The 25,288-nt window shown below is 41.2% G+C and overlaps 1 protein-coding gene across 10 annotated transcripts in view; it reads left to right on the top strand.

Annotated features, from left to right (window-relative positions):
• MPDZ (multiple PDZ domain crumbs cell polarity complex component) overlaps positions 1 to 25,288 on the top strand; it is a 268,048-nt gene that overhangs the window by 69,672 nt on the left and 173,088 nt on the right. For 3 of the 10 annotated variants that reach the window (XM_070431684.1, XM_070431687.1, XM_070431678.1), the window contains exon 1: positions 23,736 to 23,916. The exons of 1 other annotated variant lie outside the window; for it this stretch is intronic. The gene's annotated coding sequence lies outside the window, so the exon portion shown is untranslated. Of the gene's footprint in view, positions 1 to 23,734; positions 23,917 to 24,046; positions 24,109 to 24,299; positions 24,366 to 25,288 lie in introns of those variants that run through there. 6 more of the 10 variants (XM_070431686.1, XM_070431688.1, XM_070431683.1 and 3 more) reach the window with 4 other exon arrangements.

Below are 25,288 nucleotides of genomic sequence, written 5' to 3'. Positions count from 1 at the left end.
CTAATTCTGCTAATCAGTTTTCTCAGAGAGTTTCATGAAGCACTTCTGAGAAATTACTAACACTTTTGAGATGCTTAATACCACTGATATCTCATTTATTAGGTGTTTATAATATACTAGAGGCCCGGTGCACAAAAATTTGTGCACTCGGGGTGGGGGGAGGTCCCTCAGCCTGGCCTGTGCCCTCTCGCAGTCTGGGACCCCTCGGGGGATGCTCACCTCATGGCTTAGGCCCCCTCCCCGGAGGATCGGGCCTAAGCTGGCAGTCAGACATCCCTCTGGTAGCCCAGGAGCCCTCGGGGGATGTCCACTTGCCAGCGGGGAGCAGGCCTAAGCTGCAGTCAGACATCCTTAGTGCTGCTGAGGAGGCAGGAGAGGCAGGGAAGCATACCAAAATAAGTATGAGAATTCCACAAAGTTCAACAGTGACCTAAGCCTCTTCTTTATTCTCTGCCATCCTTGGTATAGGCTACCATCCTCAAGGCAACCCCATGGTCCAAGATGGCTGCTACATATCCCTCTGTCTTCCTTTATTCCAACAATAGAAAGGAGGAAGGGAGCCGGGGGGTGGGGGAGGCGGGGAGAGGGAGTTCACACTGGCCACCTATCACCCTCTAAGAAGTCTTCCCACAAATTCCTCCCAATAATTATAGATCCTTGGCCAGAATTTAGACACCTGGTCACAGTTAGCTGCAATATACTTTCCACATGTCAAGTATGGAGTTTGATTTTACCTAAATTTCACACTATTAAGTCATGCTGCTACTGTTTCATGGATGCTGACCAAAGAAAAGAGATTCCTGGGTCTTGATTAATCATGGTACAGAATATTTGTGTAGATTGCCTTGCCCCTTAAGTTCCATGGACATGATGCTCTGGACTGGATGAAAGCCTGCACATACAATTGGTTGCATTGTAAGAGAAGAGCACTGAGTTTGAGGTAACCCAATATTTTATAGCAAGCGGTTAGCAAACTGCTCTTGATCCTGCTTGAGGAGCATTCTTGGTAAACCCAGCAAGGACATGTAGGCATACTTAGGGCCCATGGTGGATTGCCTTTCCCAACATGGATAGTCAGCCTGAAAAATTCAGGGTTCTGTCACTAAGGAAGGAGGAATGAATGAAATTGTATGGAAAATAGTAGTATCTGTCACATAAGCTTTCTGTATGTTCTGATATTTCTATTTATATATTAAAGTTAACAAAGCTTTAAATAACCCAGTATATGCTAAAGTGTTAAAATAGGTGTGTGATTATAATCTAGCAATATGGTTAGGTTGCAGCTGGAACTTGGATACTTAAAGTAGGTATGTGGAAACTACTTCTTTCCTAAGAGCATTTGTTTGATTCATGAGGTCTATGATTTGGAGCAAGAAGAAGAAAAATTTGTTTGTTTACTTTTTTATTTGTGGGAAGGTATTTTTTTAATTATGTGTTTGAGGTGAGCAGAGAATAAATGAGTATCCTTGAGAATTGGGATAGTACCTTTTCATATACTCAGCCTCACTACATGGTTGAAAATCGCTATTAGAGAAATAAAAATAACCTCAAGGATTTGTGTTCCTCAAAGGTTTTCTTACACAGTGGTAACCACCATACTTTTCATCGTTGTTACACAGAATGGGATAATATTCGAACACTCTTGGGAAAGTGGATGAAACTGCTTATGACTAAGAATACCGACCCAGGACCTCTTTATGCCCCAACCCTGCCCAGCCACCCAGAATGCTGAAGCGATAAATCTCTCATCATGTATGGTATAGCTTCAGGTGGGAAGCTCCCTCCTAGGCCAAGTGCATTAACAGTACTGGGAAGAGGACCTAGGATGAAGGCCATCTTTCCTCCCCACACAGTGCAGCCATGCAAGGCACCCTGAGTGTTCAGGTGGCCACAGCAGAGACTATACCCAGCAGATCAGCATTCCCACAGACAGCACCATCAGCCTAAGGAGTGCCTAGGAGCACGAAAAGAAGTGCTAAATAAAGACTGTAATGATTCTGTGTCTGAACACAGAAAACTCACCCACAGACTGGCAACAATTCAAAATTACGAGAGGCTGCAGTCCTGCATAGGTAGATGGGTTCTAAGAGGCATTATAGATCTGATATTGCTGATTGTGTGGTAACATGTACTTGAAGACTGGTGATGTGTCAGAAACCTATCACAGATCCCTTATTTGTGTCACTGCAAGGACTGAATCAATAATATTTTACATTACATGTTAGAATTTACATGTGCTTAGGTTTTCATATGTCTGAGAAAACTGTAAGTTCTACTTACTTGCACCAACAGATATATATATGTATGTACGTTCTAGGGGAAGTATTTTAGACTTCAAACCTAGCTCTTATTTAGACATCCTATTAGGACTTTCTAATGAGAACTGGAGTACCTTGATAACCTGCCATAACTTGCAAAAGCTTAACTTAGAAGAACCATAGATTCAAACTCAATTTGCCTTTCACGTGAAATTTCTATAGAAACATTGGCTATGAAACAGATTTAAGATGTTGCAAAATAAAGAGTGTGAGCTTTGTAATTGTCACCTTAGGGCTTTTAATATTAAGTTGATCATTAAGAATGAAATATGGTTATTCTATTCAACAAAGTAACTGTGCTGCAAAGAACAAACTCTGATTTGCAAATTATTAAGTTGCCCATAAATACAACATACTAAGCCCAAAAAATCATCAATGGTAGAGATCAGAAATTATACAAACTCCTCTGAGAAAACATAAAGTTCCACTTTTGCACATTGCAATTATACATTTTCATAAAGAAAATTATCTAGATTGTTCCCATTATTTTAAATCAGTTTCCCAGCATTACTCAGTTTAATTGTATGTGAACTAAGAGGAGCAATTCCATTTCTTCAAATAGTTTTTTTAAAAAAAACAAAACAACCCTGATGTAGGTAATAATAACTACATGCTAGAGTTGTTTAAGAATTATAAATGTCATCTATGACCTTCTGGCTCCTTATTATCTCAATAAGATTGGTTCAAGTCCCCAATTTCATAATATATGAATGTGCAAGCTCTCTTGAGAATTTCTGCAAATTCCTGAGTGGCATTTGATCCTGTGGTCACCCCTGTCTTCCAATTCCTGCTTATACTGTATGTACCTGTGACTCTTCCACATCATGACAGTCCATCTGTGAAAACTGTCCCCTTTCACGGTCTGCGCTTAAGCACACACACAGCACACAACATTTGTGGCTGTAGATGCACTAAAGTTCTGTAGTTAGGTGAGGGTGGAGAAGAAGATGTTATCATATAAGGCAAGAAAGTCAAAAGGAACATTAGCCAATCCTTGGAATACCTACAACAGGGAACTTTCTGCTCTTTGCTACCCTACATTTTCCTCCCATTTAATACTATCAGATTGATTCTTTTTTTCCTTCTCTATTCTGATCTCTTCCCTTCACCTCCCTCTCTGAAGTAATGGGGAGGTCTCAGAAATGGAGGTCTTTGTGTCCTCTTGAGAACCTCAATTGCTATCAGTCATCCCATTCCACACAGGCCTCTCTATGTCCAGGTTCTGGAAACTTCTCCCTTCGCTCTCCTCTTCAGATCTAGGAGTTATGAACGCTCCATTGTTAAAAACCCTTGAGTACTACACTGTCCCCCAAGGCATCCCTACTCTTTGCCTACTGTTTATTTGTTAATGCCATCTGTTTCCTGCTGGAACCATGACTGACACATATGTCAAACACATTTCAGTTTCAGGCCTTCCCTTTGGCTGGTCTCTCAACCTGGATATCCTTATGTTAGTCAGGCCTCTGCTCAATGTTACTTCATCCAAAATGTCTACCAGGCCACACTATCAAAACAGAAACCTCACGCACCCCTACATTTCCTTTCTTCTTGTTTTTTTTTTTTCATTGCACTTACTACCACCTGACTTTTTAAAAAATTATTTTCCTTTATCCATTTCCCCACACAACCATCCCAAACACCTCAATTTCCCTGGGATTTCTCCAGTGTTAGAACTGAAATTCATGTCCAGAGGAACCCACCATTCCCGTCTATCAGGGACAGTTGCTTATCCTACCTAACAGTAGGATGAAAGCTCTGTGAGAGCGAGGCTGATTTTTTGTTCCACTGCTGTATGTCTCCTCAGCAATTAGAACAGTGCTTAGCACTTGGTAGTAGCAAAATAAATATTTGTTGAATGAATGAATGGGTGTGCAAGATCACCAGAAACGTGTGGTGGGAAGTAAAAAGCCCCTAGAAGCCAGCACAATCCTCATTTTGTACAAAGGGACACAAGTTAGTGGGTGTATCAGGGTCCAGGCAGAAAAACAGAACCTATGCCATCTAGTGTAGTAAAAGCAATTTAGTATGAGAAATGAGCTACAAAGGCATTAGAAAAGCATTAAAACCAAAGAGGGAATGGCGAGATTTCCCATATATTAACTACTTCCCTCTGCCTCTAGTGCCTTTAAGATGAAGGGACAAAGAGTTAAGGCAGGTTAACCAGAGCTCAGGAGCAGTATGAATGGAGGTCTCTGTATTCATCCAGAGGGAGCAGGAATCTCCAAGGAGACAGGCACTGCCAGAGGCTGCCCAACGCAAAGAGAAAGAGGGCAAAACTGGTTTCTTCCTGTCCTTCCATTGTGGAATTGAGCTGGACGCCTGACCAAGGATCCTGAAAAATGTTGTTTGCAAAGATAGGTAAGAGATACATCTCTTGTGGTTCCATACAAATGTTAGGATTGGGCGTTCTATTTTCATGAAAAATTCCGTTGTAATTTCAATAGGAATTAATTGCACTGAATAGGTGGGTTGCTCTGGATAGTCAGATACTTGAACAATATTAATTCTTCCAATTCATAAGCAAGGAACATCTTCCCATTTATTTTTCTTTGTTTTTTTTCTTTGTATAGGTCTTTTATCTCCTTGGTTAAATTTACTTATATATATTTTGTTCTTTTTTTTGCAATTGCAAATGGGATTATTTTCTTAATTTCTTTTTCAATAGTTCATTATCTGTGCATAGAACCACAACTGATTTTTATATATGGAGTTTTGTATCCTGAAACTTTACTAAATTTATTAGTTCTAACAGATTTTTTTGTGTGTGAAGTCTTTGGGGTTTTCTAAATATCATATCTTGTCATCTACAAATAGTGACAGTTTTACTTCTTCCTTTCTGATGTAGATGTCTTTTCTTATTCTTAACTAGTTGCTCTGGCGAAGACTTCCAAAACCATTTTGAAAAAAGTGGTGAGAGCAGGTATCCTTGCCTTGTGTCTGATCTTAGAGGAAAAGCTTTCAGCTTTTCAACATTGAGTATTATGTTAACTATGGGCTTGTCATATATGGCCTTTATTATGTTGAGGTATTTTTCATTTATACCCACTTCAATGAGAGTATCATAAATAGATATTGAATTTTGTCAATGCTTTTTCTGCATGATCAGTTGAGTTTTATGCTTCATTTTGTTAATGTGGTGTATCACACTGATTGACTTATAGATGTCAAACCCGTTTTAAATCCTTGGAATAAATCACACTTGATCAAGGTGTATGATCCTTTTAATGTGTTGTTGAATTTGGTTTGCAAATATATATAGATAGATAGATAGATAGATATAGATATAGATATATAGATATAGATATATAGATATAGATACATAGATATAGAAATAGATATAGATATAGATATAGAAATAGATATAGATATAGATGTAAATATAGATATTTTTTAAGCCTCACCCAAGGATATTTTTCCCATTGATTTTCAGACAGAGTGGCAAAGAGGAAGGTAGCGGGGAGCAGGGAGGGAGGGAGAGAAACTTAGATGTGAGAGAGACACATTGATAGGTTGCCTTCTGCATGGGCTGACTAGGGTCTGGGATTGAACTCAGGACCCTTTGGTCAGCAGGCAACGCTCTAGCCATTAAGCAAAACTGGCAAAGGCTGTTTGCTAACATTTTGTTGAGGATTTTTTTGCACCTGTGTTCACCAGGGATATTGGTTTGCAATGTTCTTTTCTTGCAGTGTCTTTTTCTGGTTTCGGTATCAGGGCAATGCTGACCTCGTAAAATGAGTTTAGAAATGCTCCCTCCTCTTCTATTTTTTGGAAGCGTTTGAGGAGGATTGGCATTAAGTCTTCTTTACATGGTCAGTAGAATTCACCGGGGGAGCCATCTGGTCCTGGGCTTTTGCTTATTGGGAGTTGTTTTGTGTTGTTTTCCTTACTATATTACTAAATCATTATAAAAGGATGTAACTTGGGAACTATTGGGAGGTTTTTGATTATTAATGTAATGTTCCCACTGGTAGTTAATCTGTTCAGAATTTCTATTTCTTCATGACACAATCTTAGTCCATTTCTCTTGAAATAAACCCAAATATAAAAATGTCTCCTCTCTTTGTGTCATTTTAAGCTAGGGTAACAATTCCATTCACCACACATTCAGGGCTAACTGACAGATAAATGCAAAGTGTGGTCACTGGGTGCTATTTGTAGCCATTGGCTTTGTCTCTGACCTACTCTTGCTCTGCTCCAGTTTCTTCACCACTCCAGTTTCTGTACCGATCCTGATACCCAACTATCTTTCCTGTTTGTTACTTTGCTTCTGACTTTGGACTTGCTTTTCCAGGCTTGACTCAGCCACGCCTTCATTTCCTTCCACTTTGATGAGCTGACTGTGCCCTAATCTTGCAGTACTCTACTCAGCACTGGACTTTATGCGCTGTATCGTTTTATATGGAGAGAAGGGAAAGTACGCAAAACCTACTCGAAATATTGCAGTTTTACTTGAAAAAGAACTACAGAATTAAGAAAATATCTGGAAAATTAGTTTAAGCAAAGTCCACAAAGATATAGGCAAGGATGATGATGTTGGAACAGTCTTTTGAAAATAATGTCTAGAAAGTTAGGCAATTTTCATAACCTATAAAAGGCCAGAACTGTTTTTGTTTTTCTGGGACAGCTCTAAATGGTCACCTTAGTTCTAGAGCACCCTGTAGGACAGTGATGGTGAACCTTTTGAGCTCGGCATGTCAGCATTTTGAAAAACCCTAACTTAACTCTGGTGCCGTGTCACATATAGAAATTTTTTGATATTTGCAACCATAGTAAAACAAAGACTTATATTTTTGATATTTATTTTATATATTTAAATGCCATTTAACAAAGAAAAATCAACCAAAAAAATGAGTTCGCCTGTCACCTCTGACACGCATGTCATAGGTTCGCCATCACTGCTGTAGGATCTGCCGAGGGCTTTGTCGCAGACCTGTAACATTCAACAACTTCCTTTGCCTAGTTCTTCTTTTCCAACCCTCTCACCCAGATATTGACCCCAAGAGCATTCCCCAATAAACCTCAAACTTCCCAGGGAATCTGAGTGATGAAAAATGTTGATAAAGTAAGTACAACCAAAAAGTCAAGATATGAAGATACAATTATTTCGATAAAGAAATAGCTTATTTCTGTGTGCAGGTTTTGACGAAAACTTCCTCTAAAAAAAGTAATAATAATCAATACCAAAGCAGAGAATAATAAAAAATTTTACCAAAAAAAAAAAAAAATGTTTTTACAGAAAGAAGGTTGGGAAGAAATAATCAGAGAAGAAGAATTATTTTAAGAACAAATAAAATTTCAGGAAGAAGACATCTGAAACTGTTCATTGGATCTAATCTAGTGCAAAAGTTGGCTGGGTAAAATGGCCACAGAGCAATTAAATAAATGTAATTTTGATGGGTGGGTCAAGGTTAGGATTTTTCTATGATCCCATATTATTCTGCTGAGAAGTTGGATGTGGAAGAAAAACACTGCATGCAAGATGTGAAAAGAAGCAAAAAAATATCTAGAGAAACAAATCAATAGTACATCAAGTTGGAGGAATTAAGCACAAAAAAAAAAAGAAACTACAGCCAATTTTACTAGTTCTCTCTGTTTTCAATGAGGGGGAAAATTGTTCCAGAATTTAATTCTAGGAGTGGGTACAACCAGTTCACACCAAAATACATGTATGCACAGAATGATCCAGACAATATTTAAATACCCCACGAAGGCATGTAGGATGCTGGTGATGGTTGGAGTGGCATTGATGTGGGTCATGGAGTAAGGGAGGTGATGGTGAAAATGGCAGAGGTGGTGTTGGTAGTCTAGGAGCTGTAATGGGAAAGTCTTTACAGTCCTCATTATAAGTAGCATTTATAGGCATTGAGAGATATGTCAGTGGGGACCCTATGAAGCCCTGAAATCAGAGATAATAGGGAATTGGAACTGGACAGTTTTATAAACTGCATATAGATTCCGAACACATGATAAGGGAAAACCAGAGGTTGGGTTAAAACTGTTATGAACATGGCCATAGGAAGGGAATGATATCCTGGACATTTTTATGTGTATATCACCCCCCTCCCCGTGTTTGTAATCAACTCTCTGTAGCATGCTCACTCCTTCCCCCCTTTGCCCCCAAATTCTAAGTTTGGGCCTGGATAAAGGCTTGAAATATAATCAGCGCTTGACCTGAAAAAGAAGGGAGAAGGAAGACCTTGTCCTGAACAGATCATTCCATCTGCCTCTTTGGTCTTTAAGATTTGTAAAGTTGATCATTTTCTTCCCCACCTTAAAATTCCTCAGTAGCTCCTTAAAGCCCTTAGAAAAATGTTACCAAGGGTCCTGTAATCACGGATTATAGCAGCAGATCCATACGGCTGTCATCATGCACCTCTGCCTCTTTTTGGAATGTGATTGCCCTGGGAGCAGGCGCTGCCTAGTCTTGTCTCTGTGAGGATCTCATACCAGGTACTTAATTATCATTTATTAAAGAGTGAGTGGCAGTCATTCTCTTACCCCTGCCATGTTTAAGGTTATTGATTACATAGTAAAAGTGAAACAACACAGTAGAGCAGTGGTTCTCAACCTTCCTAATGCCACAACCCTTTAATGCAGTTCCTCATGTTGTGGTGAACCCCAATTTCATTGTTACAAATTGAACATAATTAAAGCATAGTGATTAATCACAAAAACAATATGTAATTATATATGCGTTTTCCGATGGTCTTAGGCGACCCCTGTGAAAGGGTCGTTCAACCCCCGAAGGGGTCGCGACCCACAGGTTGAGAACCGCTGGAGTAGAGGGTGCAAATGTGCCTTAAATAAAATAAGGCACAGGACACTCCTTTTAATTTTAGTCACCTGGTAGCAGACTTTTCTGGGCTCTACATTCCCCTGGTCTTCGGAATGAACACAGAGAAGATCTTCCTCAGTCTTGTTCCTCTTTCTCCCCTCCCACGTTTACCTGATGTGTCTATGTAAAAATAATCTTTAGCATTAATTCAGTGAATCTGCATGCTACATATATATAATTATCATATAGCATAAACCTTTTATATATTACTACATATATATCAAGTTAACCCCTTTTTAAATTGTATACTAAATATACTAAATATTATACCAAATATTATTTATGTAAGCTGTCTTCACATGTCATGTATATGTGATCTAACTGCAACATAAGATAAAAGAAAAAAGTCTCAAAATTTAATGAATATTAAATATAAACAAGCTCATACTTGTTGAATAAACCATAGCACGTTTTTTTCAATAATTGAGATATTTCATAAAGACCAGGGCATGTATCACTGAGATAAAGAGCCAAAATTCAGAGAATATTATTGAGGCAAAGCCCTCTAAAGTAGAAACTCAAATATTCCCTTGAAATAAGGTTACTGATTATGTAAGTTTGCTCTTGTCAAATTTTTTACTGTCCTTTTCAATTCTGCAATCTTATTATTGAACTAAGATTACTAATAATGAACCATGTTCATTCAATTTATATACTTCTAAAATAAAACATGTCTATGTTCACCTCATCCTCTTGCAGCAAAGATAAGACCTTTCAGAGGGTAATTATTCAGTCTATGGATAATTGAATCTTTCACTTTGCATATATATATATTCAATTTCAGCAATCATTATTACAATGGGAAGATTAATAACTAATAGTAGGAAGACATAGACTTTAAAAGGTATAGATAATAACATAATGCAGCACATACTTTTAAAGTGTTTTACTTGCCTATTCTCCTCTTCACTACTCTTTTTCATCCAGTTTCCAGCTTTCTCTAAGTCAGCAGCACTTTGAAAGTATAACTGATAAAGCAGATCTGAGAATTCACTTAACACCCTATCATGACTTAACTTGCTATGTGACCTCTGGCTGACTGATTATATTTTTAAAGAGAACTTTGGGAAAGAACCACATCTCAAAAAGACTACTCTTTTAAGTATTCACTTTGAAATGATAGATTCCATAAAATCTGCAGTTGTTGCTATGAGTAAGAAAAGATGCAAATACATTCAGATTCTATTAAAAGAAAATTCTGTTTGGATTATGTTTTGGATTATCTAAACTTCTGGATTTCCATAAGGGAAAGTATGTAATTAAGGAATTATTCTATTAGGTGAGAAAAAAATAGTAGTGAGAGGGCACGTTATTTTTTTACCTTTTTATTATAATTTGCATTCAGTAATATTTTGTATTAGTTTCAGGTGTACTGTATAAAATGTTCCCTCTGATATTTCAAGCACCCACCTGGCACCATACATAGTTATTACAATCTTATTGACTATATTCCCTATGCTGTACTTTATAACCCTGTGACTATTTTGTAACTCTTAATTTGTTAGTCCTGTCACCCTTTTCACCCAGACCCCAAGCCTATTCCCTTCTGGTAACCATCAGTCTGTTCTTGCAACTGAGTCTGTTTCTAGTGTGTTTGCTCATTTATTTTGTTCTTTAAATTCCACATATAAGTGAAGTTATATAGTATTTGTCTTGCTCAGCCCGACTTATTTCGCTTAGCACAATACCCTATAGGTCCATTCATGCTGTCACAAATGGTAAGAGTCATTCTTTTTTATGGCCAAGTAATATACCATTGTATATATGTATCACAACTCTTTTATCCACTTTCTATTAATGGTACTTGGGCTCTTCCATATCTTCACTATTATAAATAATGTTGCCATGAACATAGGGGTGCATATATTCTTTTGGACTTCTTTTCATATGTCTATTGGTCATCTCTATGTCTTCTTTTGACAAATGTCTAATCAGATCATCTGCCCACTTTTTAACTGGATTGTTTGCTTTTTGTGTTGAGTTGTATAAGTTCTTTTTAAAGTTGGGATATTAGCCCTTTTCGGATGTATCATTGGCAAATATATGTTCCTATTAATAGGTTGTCTTTTTATTTTGTTGATGTTTTCCTTTGTTCAACAACTTTTTAGTTTGATGTAGTCCCATTTTTTTTATTTTTTATTTTTTATTTTTTTACCCCAGGAGATATATATCAGAAAAAATATTGCTGAGAAATGTGTCAGAAAGTTTACAGCCTATGGTTTCTTCTAGGAGTTTTATAATTTCTAGTCTTACATTTAAGTCTTTAATCCATTTTGAGTTTATTCTTATATATGGTATAGAGAGTTGGTTTAGTTCCTTTTTTTGCATATATCTGTCCAATTTTCTCAACACCATTTATTGGTGTTAGGAAAACACCATTTTCTCCAATGTATGTTCTTTCCTTCTTTGTAAAATTTTGTTTGAACATTTTAGTGTGGGTTAATTCCTGGGTTCTCTTTTCTGTTCCATTGATCTATGAGTCTGTTTTATGCCAGTACCATGCTGTTTTGATTTGTCTAGCTTTGTAGTATAGTTTGACATCAGGTAGTACGATACCTCAAACTTTGTTCTTCTTTCTTAAGATTGCTGTAGCTATTCAGGTTATTTTGTGGTTTCATAGAAATTTTGGATTATTAGTTCTACTTCTGTGAAATACTCATTTGATATTTTGATAGGACTTTTGTTGAATCCATAGGTTGCTTTGGATAGTATGGACATTTTAATAATGTTAATTCTTCCTATCCATGAGTACAATATGTACTTCTATTTATTTCTATTTTTTTCAATTTCTTTCTTCAATCTATAATAATAAAAGCATAATATGCAAATCGACCAAACAGCAGAACAACCATTCAGACACCATTCCCTCCTTTTGTGCAGTGATCAATCGTGGAGCCCCGGCCAGGTGGGCAGGGCCTACCTCTTTGGGGCAATCCATCGAGGAGCCCTGGATGGGTGGGATCGATTGGGGAGCTCCTGGACTGTGAGAGGGCACAGGCAGGGCTGAGGGTTCCCCTCCCCCAGTGCACAAATTCTGTGCTCCGAGCCTCTAGTATCTTATAATTGTTTAGATCTTTTACCTCATTGGTTAAATGTATTCCTAGGTATTATTTTATGCAATTGTAAATGAGATTGTTTTCTGAGTTTCTCTTTCTGATAGTTTATTATTGGTGCATAAAATGCAACTGATATCTGAATATTTTTTATTCTGCTACATTGCTGAATTCATTGCTCAGTTCTAGTAGTTTATTTTTGGAGTTTTGTTTTTTGTGGGTTTTTTTGGTGGAATCTTTAGTATAATATTGTGTCATCTGCAAATAATGAGAGTTTTATTTCTTCCTTTCCAATTTTCATGTCTTTTGATTCTTCTTCTTGTCTGATTGCTGTGGCTAGGTCTTCCAATACTATGTTGAATAAGAGTAGTGAAAGTGCACATCACTGTCTTGTTCTTATCTTAAGGAAAACGTTTTAGTTATAAAGCTATAATAATTATAACATGATATGGACTTCAGAGATGTAGGCACTATAATATGTGACTTTAATATAAGATAACAGAATCATTAGCAGTGCCAATTTGTTGTCCTGAAGCTTTAGTGAAATCCTATATCTCTGACCTCAGGGATATTGGATCCACATATTCTAAATAGGAGTACTAACCACATCCCCATGGCACTTACTAAGAAACGCAACATTGATCCTGACACCCATCACCTATCATCAACTTCCAGGCTACGATAAAAAAGAAGAGTAGGAATTCAAAGAAGGGCTTTCAGACTGAGGCTTCCTTGAAAGAAAACTGCACACTTGGTAGAGAGCGTTTCTCCTTCACTCCTCAGAGTGGGCAGAGTCTTGCTCTTCACCATCTCCCCAGACAAGTGAGGGGAGCTTTTAAGAGAATCACTCACCAAATCTAATTTGCCTGACAGTGGATCAGCATTTCACTTCTCAGGCAGTGTGCTTGCTGAACTGTATGTAAAGCCAAGCCCTTGCCTGGTGCCACTATTGAAACAGTGTGGTGAGAAAATCTTATGGAAACTTGACCTGGGTCTTCTGGAGTTTGGGGAGCACAGAGACTACTGTCTGACTCTCCCCTGGAGAAGTTTGAATGTGAAGGCTGTGGTAATGCCTGTGACCACAGGCCCCAGACCATTCTGCAGATTTGGGTGGAGCTAAGTTGCTGAGTTTCTCTGTGGTGCCATATAGGCAACTTGGAATGTAGTGAGTCTCGACTATTACCATTTCAAAAGGGATTCCCAAAAGAACTTACTGCCTGGATGAGTGAACCCTGGGAAGAGGTAATGTGGGGAAATCATGAGTTGAAGTGGAATTTAGCAAGATCAGTAGGAATGTATCTCATCCCTATAATGGGCAGATGTCCAAGGAGCCAGCGTGGAGGAGTCTCCAAAGCACTCACTGAATTACCCCATGAGAGAAGGAGTTAGCCTTTGGCTACCTGCCATGGAAAACAGTTTTCAACATCCAGCCAAGTGAAAAGATAATTTTGTTCCTTTTCATCTCCTTCCCAACTTCTTACCCTTAACTTGGATGATCCAGAAAGAGCAGTGAGTGAATGGAGAGGAGGTAGTGAATAAACCCCTCAATATCCAGCTAAACCTGGGAGCAAAGAAGAGCTAATTTAAATTGAATCCTAATTAAATATTTAAAATTTTGTTTGGATAGGAATTTTTCATACTTGAAAATAAGAGCTATTTGTACTCCAAATTCGCTTTAAAAGCATTGGGGGTCATGGTAGCTTTAAAATATGTCTGTGCTCTGGCCAATGTGGCTCAGTTGGTTGGGCATTGTCCTGTGTACCCAAAGGTTGCCAGTACAATTCCAGGTCAGGGCACATGCCCAGGTTGCAGGCTTGATCCCCAGTAGGTGGTGTGCAGGAGGCAGTTGATGATGTTTTACTCTCACATCCATGTTTCTTTCCCTCTCCCTCCTTATCTTTCTCTAAAATAAATAAAATATATCTACAAATTCTTTGATACTCCTTGAGTCAAGAGATAAACTCCTTGCATGTGGCAAGCATTTGTGATTGCCGTGATAAATGAAGTATAGCAGAAGTTGCACAAAGTGACTTCCAAGGCTGAATCAGATAAGGAATGCAGCTGGCCCGCTGGCTCCTCTGGGGCACTTGGTCTGGGAGCCTTTACTTACTGAAGCCTTTACCTTCAGCTGTTCTGAGGCTGTCGTGTGCAGAGGCCACAGGCAGGAGTCATCCTGAGAAACAGACAAAGAGACAGAGAGAGAGGGGCTCATGGACTATATGGCTGCAACTAGGGAGAGGCAAGTGAGGAGATGGTGGCATTCACCTTGGGTGCAAAATTTAAGGTGGGAGACACACAAAAAACACCCAATAATCAAGATAAATAATATTTTAGTGCAATAGTTTTAAAAAGATCAAAACAAATATAAATGATGAATAAAGTATTAGCATTGTAAATAAAGGCAGGATCAGTATTCCTGATTGTTCCTTCCGTTTCTAACTCCAGAATGGCTTGGCAAGACACTGTTACTCATCCGATTGACTGGAATGGATACAAGGCAACTTTCTGGGGGGATGGACATATTCAACACCTTGGTTTGTTTGATGTCTACCTGAACATATATAATTGTCAAAAATCATTGAACTGTATCCTTAAGATCCGTACACTTTATTATTTGTAATTACACAATTCTCTATATGTGTATATGTTTTTAGAACAGGCATGTGATCCAATTCAGTCTAAGGAATATTGGAGGACTGTTGCAAGAGGTTCGGGGGACGGAAATTTACTTTTTAAAGGAGAGCAACTGCGAAGGATGGACTCTGGAGGAGCATTCTGTGTGAATGCCAGAGCTGGGACTCTCGCGGTATCTGTTTGCTGTCCTGAAAAGGAAGTGAATACATGGAGATGGGCAGAGCCGGAGCCCTCACTGAACTATGCATGATCACTGCGTTTACTCTGCGCCTTTTTAGTTACATACACCAGCATCCTTTCTTTTATTTTATAACTCAATTTGGGTTGGTTTTTAAATACAGATTCAGAGAGACACACCGAGAAAGCAATACACAGAATCAGTGAGGCAATAGGAGCTAGGAGTGAGCAGAAGTCATGAGATAAACAAATGGAGTGTAGACAGCGCTGCAGGCAGTCCCTCCCACCACCAGGCATGCATTTACAGGGTGAAGGACAGCAAATGAGATAAGACAAGATCTCTGCTCTCCTGGAGCTCACCTTCTAGCGGGGGGTTGGGGACAGGAAGAAGGACAGCACTGATTTTAGAAAGTGATGAATACTATAAAGGAAATAATATAAGGTAAGGTGATGTGGAGGGGGCTACCACTTTTGCCGGAGAGCCAGAGAAGAATTCTCTACAGAGGTGACATTTGGGCAGTGACCCGGATGAGGAGACGCTAACCATCTGAAGCTCTGAAGAAAAACTTTCTAGGTAGAGATATAGCAGCACAGTCCTGGAAGACAGGAACCAGAGGAAAGTGTGGAAGCTCCCTAAAAACTTCACTGTGCATATAAATCATCTGGAGAGCTGTTTACAATGAAGATCCTGATTCAGGAGTCTGGGGTAAGGTCTGAAATTCTGCATTTCTAACCAGCTCCCAGCCAATGCTCATGTGTCTGGTTTGTGCACCATACTTGAGAACAAGGCATTGGAGAATTGCTCCTCAAAGTGTCGTCTCCAGCCTGGCCCACAAAGAAATCAAAAGTTTAAAGATCTTTATAGCAATTTAACATTGATGCAGTATCCACACATGTAATCATCCTTCTAGTAATTCATTTTAAGTTCATTGGTCAGTGATACCTTGAAAGTAAAAACTCCTCCACAGTGTGAGAGGCACTGTCCTAGGTCCTAGAGTACTGCAGCTGGAGGGAGCTCACCTACCTACTAAAACTGCAAAGAAGCTGGGAACTTTGAAATACCAGGTACAACGGAGAGTGGAAATGAAAAATGTTAGGCACAAAACATGGGGATTGGAACAATCGACATTACCACAGCAACCACTATCACATACACCCATTCAGACAGACATACATACATACATACACTCACACAAATACACACAGCGCGCACACACACACACACACACACACACACACAGAGGGAAAAGGAGGGAGGGAGGGAGAGAGAGAGATTCAAAACTCCTAGAAACCAGGCATCTGTTTCTCAGACAAACACCCAGATACGTCCTCTTTAATTACATCAAATAGAAGTGAGCAAAGCCTTCCTCATTCTGAACTTTAGAGGCTCCTGAGTGTAAAGCTGCTCTCTCCACAGTAAAGCACATGAGTCAACAAGCCTTTCAGTGTGGACATTAAGGATCATCAGACTTTCAAGGAAGCAATGCAAACAAACATGGTTAGAGGCAGAAGGAAAGCGAGATAAATAGGGACAGGGCCACACTGAGTCATAATTGTGGTGGAATTGCAAACTCCAAGAAAGCCTGGCCTCTAGAGGTGCATCCGCTGGAATGACCTCCCGTTACTCCCTGTGTGCTTGTGATAGAACACATTTCTCTCCGTGTCCCACCTATGGAAACAATTGCTAACTATTCTTTAACAAACTCCCACTAACTGAGGTCATCTCAGTGTGTTCCTTGAAACTTAAAAGCACCTGTCTAGCTAGCTCACTGTGGGTGGCTTAATATGTATATTGTACAAGTTTGGATTATTTTAGTTGCATATAACAGAAAACCCAATTCAAACTAGTTTAAGAACTAAAGGGGATTTATTGGCTCATGGAAATGGAAATAAAAGGGGTGGGTGGACTTCAGGTAATCTGTGATCCAATGACACAGAGGTGATCTCAAACACTCAGTTTTTTTCCTCTGTTATTTTTCTCATCTCAAAAGTAGGGGTATTACCAAAAAGATACTATCCAACTGGAGCAAGTTTAAGATATATATATATATAGATATAGATATAGATATAGATATATAGATAGATATATAGATATAGATATATAGATATAGATATATAGATATAGATATAGATATATAGATATATAGATATAGATAGATATAGATATATAGATATATAGATATATGGTGTGTATATATAGTGTATATTTGTATATAATATATCTTAATTGATTTCAAAGAGGAAGGGAGAGGGAGAGAGAGATAGAAACATCAATGATGAGAATCATTGATTGGCAGCTTCCTGCATGCCCCCTACTGGTGATCAAGCCTGCAACCCCAGCATGTGCCCTGACTGGTAATGGAACTGGGACCTCCTGGTTAGATGCTCAACCACAGAGCCACGTCGGCCAGGCTAGAGCAAGTTCTTTCCATTATCATCACTGCTGATTTTTCTTGACTTTTGTTTGGACAACTGACTTATACCTTCATAGCATGAATGACCCCAAAGAAAAATTTTGTAGGAGAGAGATTCCAAAATGTCATTCTAGCTGGCTTACATGAACTTGAGTCAGGGAGTCTGGAACAGTGTTTGGATGTGTTCCAGCCAAAAGGTAACCTGGTCCCAACGCTCCCTCCCACTATTCCTCACTGCGCTAGAATTCTTTGTGTACAAAAGCTAAGGAATTTAAGGTCAGATGGTCATGACCTCCCAGTGCCTTATCTTTCTCCCTTAGAGAGATGAGACCCAATCAGACACAAGGAAGGTTTCAGGGCTTCTATTCTTCTATAAACAGTTTGTTATATGAATAGAGACAGATAGCTCTACATGTTCTCAAGTGAGATATAATTTTACATTTTTCTCATGCCTGAGATTTTTTTTAGCCATTCCCTCCTCCTAATAGCTTTCTGTTAGACACATATATTCATTATCCTAACGCTCTCCTCTTTATTCTTCATCATCTTCTTTTTTAAATCTTGTCTGTTTTCAGTAGGTAAAAAACAAAGTTAAAATGGTTCATTTTCCTAACATTGAACAAACTGAAAAAAAAAAGAAAAGAAAAACATCCTAACTCCTTTCTTTAATTTGATAAAGTAGAGGTCAATTGGAACAAGCAGAAAGAATATAAAAATCTTTTTGCAAATTATAGTAAAGTAGGCTGCATAGGTGTTATATATATGCAGTTGATAACAAACATGCCATCTAGCTTGCACTTAAAAGAAGCATTCGTAAGAAGAGTCACGGCTGGTGAAATGTATGGAAATAGACCATTGCCCCATAATTAGAATCCCCCAAAGTCACTTCGTCCTTGGGAAAGGATTTGGCTTGTACTTTGCTGACCCTGGACCCTTGCAGTGACATGACCCATGAGGGACTGCCTGTTGCCCGCCTCTAAGTCAGCCATTGTTAGAGCAGAACAAAGACGGAGTGCTGGTGGGGCAACTAGAAGGGTTCTCTGTATCTTGATGGATCCAAATGGAATTCCCAGGATCTGTCTTTCCAGCAGACATTGAAGGTTTGAGTAGACAACTTGGGCCTTTCACCAGTTTCAAAGCTGTAGAGGAGCTACAAATGTAAAGTAATATTATGTACTTGATTTATGTTTGTACTTGTTAAATCATAATAAAAAAAAATTTAAACCAATCCTGGAACTCCCCTCTACTCCCTTCCCCCTCCTTTTCTTTTTTTCTTTTTCTTACAAAAATGATCTGAGCATTATTCCAATTTAAGAAGGAAAAAAAGAATTTTTGTGGAGGATGCCTCACTAGAGATAAAGATGGAATGCAGACAACATTCCTAGTTCCTTCATCTTCAGATCCAGAGGCTATGATTGACATTTAATAGAAAGAATTGTTAATCTACATAAATGGGGTGAGTGTCAACAGAAAATAGCAGCCCTACTTTATGTGCTTTAGACTTTGGCTTTCTCTATAAAATTTTACTTCTAGGAAATCTCAGACCCTCGGGGTTAGAACAAGCACAGGAGGACAGAGCACTAACTATATGGGTTAACTTCAAAAGGGGGAGCTGCTGTGTGGATGCATCCTCCAGGGCAGGATAATTTTATGGAGGAACTAATGTAAACAGAGTAGTTTATTGTCCTCCAATTTACTACTTTTCAAAGTAGGATTCCCTTTGCTAACGGAGACCAAAGCAATAATCTCATTTATATATTTGCAGTAAACCAGGGAATTTCCTTCAACTTGCCTCTAATTCACCATTATGAGCACTTCCATTTGTCATTTCCTAAATCTGGTCCTTCTCAAATGCAAAAGAAAGAGGTGCATGAACAGTGATGGCGAACCTATGACACGCGTGTCAGAGGTGACACGCGAACTCATTTTTTTGGTTGATTTTTCTTTGTTAAATGGCATTTAATTATATAAAATAAATATCAAAAATATAAGTCTTTGTTTTACTATGGTTGCAAATATCAAAAAATTTCTATATGTGACACGGCACCAGAGTTAAGTTAGGGTTTTTCAAAATGCTGACACGCCGAGCTCAAAAGGTTCGCCATCACTGTGCTAGGAGAAATATAGGGGGACAATTGCTTCACAGCTATTAAAGGTATTCTCAGGGTCCTCCAAAGTAAAATGAGATATATTTCTCGTAGCAGCTAGCACTTCATGCTATTTCCTTTGCATTTGAGAATGACCAGATTTGGAAAATGGACAAATGGAAGCGCTCTGCTATTCAAAGAATAGCAATGCATTGGAATTTCTAAGCATTAGGAGGATCCTCTCCGATGGGATGCCTTGAGATAATGACTGTATGGCAAGAACATGAAAGTTATACATAGACAAATTGTTATTGCAGGCATATATTCATCCCATGCCATTTAAAAACTAACTGGGTGTTATATTGTGGAGTTTATGGTCCATAGGGGGGAAAAGAGATACTACATAAGTAATTATAACACTAAATATACAATTACAAAGTAGGATGACTACTGTGATGCAAAAGTATAGGATACAATGAGAGCAAAAGTATAGGCTACAATGAGAGCAAAAGTATAGGATACAATGAGAATGTATCACAATGGGTCTAAGCTAGTGTGTGGGAGACATGGAGTAATGTCCATGGCAGTGCCATTCACTGCGACACTGAACTATGAAAGATGAGAAGAAACATCTTGGTTCCTGAGATGGTTCCATTTTGGATAATCTAGGTTTGAGATAGGCAAACAGGGATGTCAAATAAACACTCGAATATATGGTGAAGTCTTGACTGAAGATAAAATTTTTGGAATCCTTGACCAAGAGATGATAAGCTAGAGGTGAAAATAAAAAAGAGGGTTTATCACATAAGGAATTCCCTAACTTAAAGGTTAAGGAGCCCTGGCTGGCGTGGCTCAGTTGGTGGGAGAGTCTTCCCATGCACCAAAAGGTTGTGGGTTCGATTCCCTGTTGGGTACATATGGGATGCAACTTATCAATGTTTCTTTCTTACATCAGTGTTTTGTTTTTGTTTTTTCTTCTCTCTCTCTCTCTCTCTCTCTCTCTCTCTCTCCCTTCCTCTCTCTCAAAAATCAACTAAACACATATCCTCAGGTGAGGATTTAAAAAAAAAAAGTTAGGTAGAGGTTAGTTGGTAAAGAAGACTGAAGAGTCAATGACCTGATGACAGAGGCAGCTCTGCTGTGAAGCTGAGAAAGCTTAAGATTCTGGGTCCTTCTCTGGCCTCAGAGGAGCCCTATGCACATGTTTACATGGTCATATATTTTTGTAACATTTTCAAAAGATCTTTCTCTCTCTCTCTCTCTCGCTCTCTCTCTCTCTCCCTCTCTCCCTTTCTCTCTTTCCCTCCCTTCCTTCCCCTTCCCCTCCCCTCCACTTCCCTTCCCTTTCCTTTCTCTCAAAGCAAAGCCCCAAATTGTATAAGCCTCAGGTCCCACACATCTGCTCCTGAGTAACAGGAAAGAGCAAAAATCAAAATGTGATTATGTGGAACTGGGGTGGGGGCAGGACTTCTGCGGAGGATGTTCAACTAACCATTATGGCTGCTTCTGAGAAAGATGAGCAGAGAAACATATCCATTGGATTTAGGTAGTGGGTGTTCATCACTGCAGTGATTTGGGTAGGAAGCCAGATGGAGTTGGTCGATTTCAAGAAAAGGAACCATAAAGAAGATGGGAGAAAGGCTGGTAGCAGGAGAGAAGTGAACTGGGGAGGAAGGTTCTCTCTCTCTCTCTCTCTCTCAAAATTTGATCTTAAGTGCTTTGCTATTTGAAGAGGAGGAATCATTTGGAATTTCTAAGCAAAACACAACCCTCTCCAAATGCTCTGAGATAACTCTATGGCAAAAACACAAAAGTTATGTAGAGGAAAAGTGTTTAACATGGCAGGGGGAGCTTGGGAATTCGGATGGAAAGGATAGAGGTGTGTTGAAGATACAAGGGGAAAGGTAAGCTCAGATGAGTTTTCCCTTCATCCTCACTTCACTTTCATTTGCAAAGGACCCAGAGGAGATGAATATCCAGAGACTCGGAAGAAATCTAGTCAGTGTCTTATTTCCTCAGTGGGCAAGTCTATACTGATCCTGTTTGTTAAAGCACAAGGGGCTTGGGGTTGATGGCAGTCCCCACTCAGGGTACTGAGCTCACATTACTCAACTCTCAATCATTTGCAGGCAAACAATCTGTTTTGCAGCTTTCAGAAAACATCCAGTCAAAAGCCCAAAAATCAGTCTGCCAGCATGGCTCAGGGTTGAGTGTCGACCTATGAACCAGGAGGTCACGGTTCGATTCCTTGTCAGGACACATGCCTGGGTTGCTGGCTCAGTCCCCAGTAGGGGGCTTGCAGAGGCAGCTGATCAGTGATTCTCTCTCTCTCTCCCTCTCCCTCCTTCTCTGAAATCAATAAAGATACATTAAAAAAAAAAAGCCCAAATCAGTTTCCCTCCAAAGCCTTGTATATTTTTTTAAAACTGTGTTTCCTTTTAAATATTTGGTGAATATTGGAGAAATGTGAGGCTGGTTTTTTTTTTTTGTTTTTTTTAGACAAAACAACAAATTTACATGTCTGCCAAAGAAAATAGAACTTTTATTCAGGATATTAAAGGGAATTATTTTGTTGTTGTTGTTTGTTTTTTAGAGACAGAGGAAGGGAGAGAAATAGAAACATGGATGAGACAGAAACAGAAACATCATTTTTCATTGATGCCTTTTGCACACTCCCTAATAGGGATCAAGCTCCCAACCCAGGCATGTGCCCTGACAGGGAATGGAATGTGGACCTCTTGGTGCATGGGTTGAGGTTTAACCACTTTAACCACTGAACCACACCAGATGGGCTAAAAGAATATTTAAATATTTTAAATTAGAGGCCCGGTGCATGACATTGGTGCACTGGGGAGGGAGGTCCCTCAGCCCTGCCTGTGCCCTTTCGCAGTCCTGGACCCCTTGGAGGATGTCCGACTGACGGCTTAGGCCCGCTCTCTGCAGGGATCCTTAGCACTGCCACGGAGGCAGGCCGCTGTGCTTGCCAACCTTCAGCCTGGCTTGTGGCTGAGTGGCACTCCCCTTGTGGGAGCGCACTGACCATCGGGGGGCAGCTCCTGTGTTGAGCTCTGCCCCCTGGCGGTCAGTGCACGTCATAGCAACTGGTTGTTCCTCCATTTGGTTGATTTGCATATTACCCTTTTATTATATAGGAGGATTGGACTTCTGAATATTTGTTGATGTATAGTCTAATATCAGGTTTATGTATTGAGAAAGGGAGCAATTTTCTTCCACAGAAAAGATTACTGGGATTCAGAAATTCAGGGTATAAAAAAAGACAATCTTTTTTTTATGCCTTTTAAAGAATTTACTTATTTAAATTTATTGGGGTACATTGGTTAATAAAATTATATACGTTTCAGGTGTACAATTCTATAATACATCATCTGTACACTGTATTGTGTGTTCACCACCCCAAGTCAAATCTCCCTCCATCACCATCTATTCCCCCTTTAAGGAAAGACAAATCTTCAGTGGCACAAAATGGAAATAAATGCTTTTCCTAGCACCATGCAATTCTGAACTCTTCCTCCGTGTTTATTCTGCCTTTTAATGAGAACATGTCTAAGAATTCACATTGATTTGCTAAAAGTAACGTATAAAGTGCAATTATTAGCTCCCCTTCGCCGCACGCCTCCTCATTCAGGTGCTTCTCATCACATTCTACCGCTTTCGTAAGCTTCCCATGCCGAAAGCATCTACAGGACAGTCCACATATTAAAACTTTCTTAAGTCCCTGGAACTAGAAATAGAGGTTGCCAGTTCCCACAGATTGCGAGACTGACAAATTAAAATACAGAACTCCAGTTAAATTCGCATTTCAATCAACGAAAAACATGTTTTATACAAGTATCCCCAAACCTTACCTGGGACATAGGTGTCTAAAACTAACGATTCCTCCCTATTGGACACTCCCATGCAGCCGGGCGCCCGGGTCTCCCCTGGCCGCCTCCCGGGGCCCGTCCCCCACCTCCCAGGCCCAGAGCCCGGGAGCTGGTTTAAAACTCGGGCCCGCAGGCCGGGCCGCGCCCCCTGATTGGCCGCCGCGCGCCCGCCCCGCCGCCCGCGGGCGTCACGCAGCCCGAGCCGCCGGGGCCCCGCCGCCACCGCAGCCGCCGCCGCCTCCGCCGCAGCCTCGCTCGGCGCAAGTGCGGCGCGCGCTGGGGGAGGGGGCGCGGCGCGGCGCGGCGCAGCGCGGTTGGCGTGGGGCCCGGCGCGCGGCGGGATGAAGTTTCTCGGTCGCGCGTGACCGTGTCTGCGCGCTTATCCGCAGCTCCTCCCCGGGCCGTTACTTCGCCAGAGAAGAGGGAGAACGTGGGCGCGGCGAGGCACTCGGCGTCCCCGGCGACCCGGCTCCCCAGCCCTCCGCCCCTGGGCGCCGCCGCCGCCGCGAGCCGGGTAAGCGGCGCCGGGCTGGGGCCGCGAGGGCGGAGCGCGCGCCCGCGCCTCGTGCGCGCGCTGGTCGGGGGTACGCGGGGTGCGCGGGCTCCGGGCGCGGGGCGGGAGGGCGGGAGGGCGGGGGCGGCTGCGCTAGCCCCACCCCGCGAGGCCCGGGAAGCCGCTGCTCCAATGGCTCTTTAAAAGGATGAGGTCTGGAAGTTTCTTTCCTCTGCTCCTGGCCCCTGAACCACAGTCCCGGGTCCTTCTTTCCTCCCTCCCCCATCCTTACTTTAAGTGGCTTGAAAGTTTTTTCCTTTCCTTCGCCCGGAGGGGCACAGTGCCAAGAAGGGGGGGGGACCCGGGCCTGGCGCGCGGGCCGGTCGCAGGAGCCTGTTGCTCTCCGCTGCTGTGGACGCGTCCCAGGCTGAACGCCCCGTCCCCCGTTATGCGGTGCCGGGCCGTGCGGGGTGGGTAGAGGGTTGGGGCGGGGGGAATGTCCCCACACTGGGGTCTCACGCCCCGCCGGCGGGGGACCCAGACCGCGCCGCTGATTGGTACCCCCTGTCCTTGGCGTCTGTGCCTTTTCCTCTGCTGCCCACGTTGGTACCAGCATTTTGCTTCACACCTTCCTCTCCCCCACCCCCCTACCCCGTCCCCGGCGCTATTGGGGGGTGCGGGGGGGCGGGCTGCTTTTATCTGCGATTTCGCAGACCCGGGATGCCGGATGCTCCGGGGGAAGCGCGGTTAGGGAGACGCCTTGTGTCTTGGGGAGTTGCGTGTGTGGAGGCGGTGGTGATGGTGTACATTTTGGCTGGCGTTCTTAGCAGAGGCACAAAGGCCAGTTTATTTCCTGCAGATCCCTTGGAAATTGAAGCTGGGGCCGCAGAGAAGAGGAGGGGCCTGCGAGGGCGGGAGGTGGCCGCCGCTGGTCGGGGGCCGGGGCGAGTTGGGAACGTGAGACATCTCGGGCCATCTCCGCGGGCGGGGCTGCTGAAGTTGCGCTGCTTGGAAGGAACCCGGGCGGGGGCGCTGTGTGCCTTGGGTGGGGAGGGTTTGGGTGGCGACTAGGGTTTCAGGGGTATCAGCACATAAGATGACCATGGCTTTGCCAGGCCTGAAGGAAACCCCTCCGTGTTGTTTTGATGTTGAGAGGGGAAGAATGTGAAAAGTGGCCTGCCTATCCTCCAGCTTTGATGGACAGCTGTGGTGTAAACATCCTTCTGTGTTTGGGTGGACATTACTCATTTAGGATACATTTTACAGAATAAATAACACCTGATCTGAAAAACGAACCAGGGGATGGTTTGGTGCAGGTGTTTATAATGAACTTTTTTTTTTCTTATAAGGTTGAATCATCTACATTTGTAATATATGCATTTAGTGCCTGGTA

The sequence above is a fragment of the Myotis yumanensis genome, unplaced genomic scaffold, assembly GCF_028538775.1.
Source record: "Myotis yumanensis isolate MYYU_CA2020_CCGP unplaced genomic scaffold, mMyoYum1.0.hap1 SCAF_12, whole genome shotgun sequence".
NCBI classification, from domain to species: domain Eukaryota; kingdom Metazoa; phylum Chordata; class Mammalia; order Chiroptera; family Vespertilionidae; genus Myotis; species Myotis yumanensis.
Note: the sequence above shows the minus strand (reverse complement) of the source record. Positions and strands in the feature narration are given on the sequence as shown.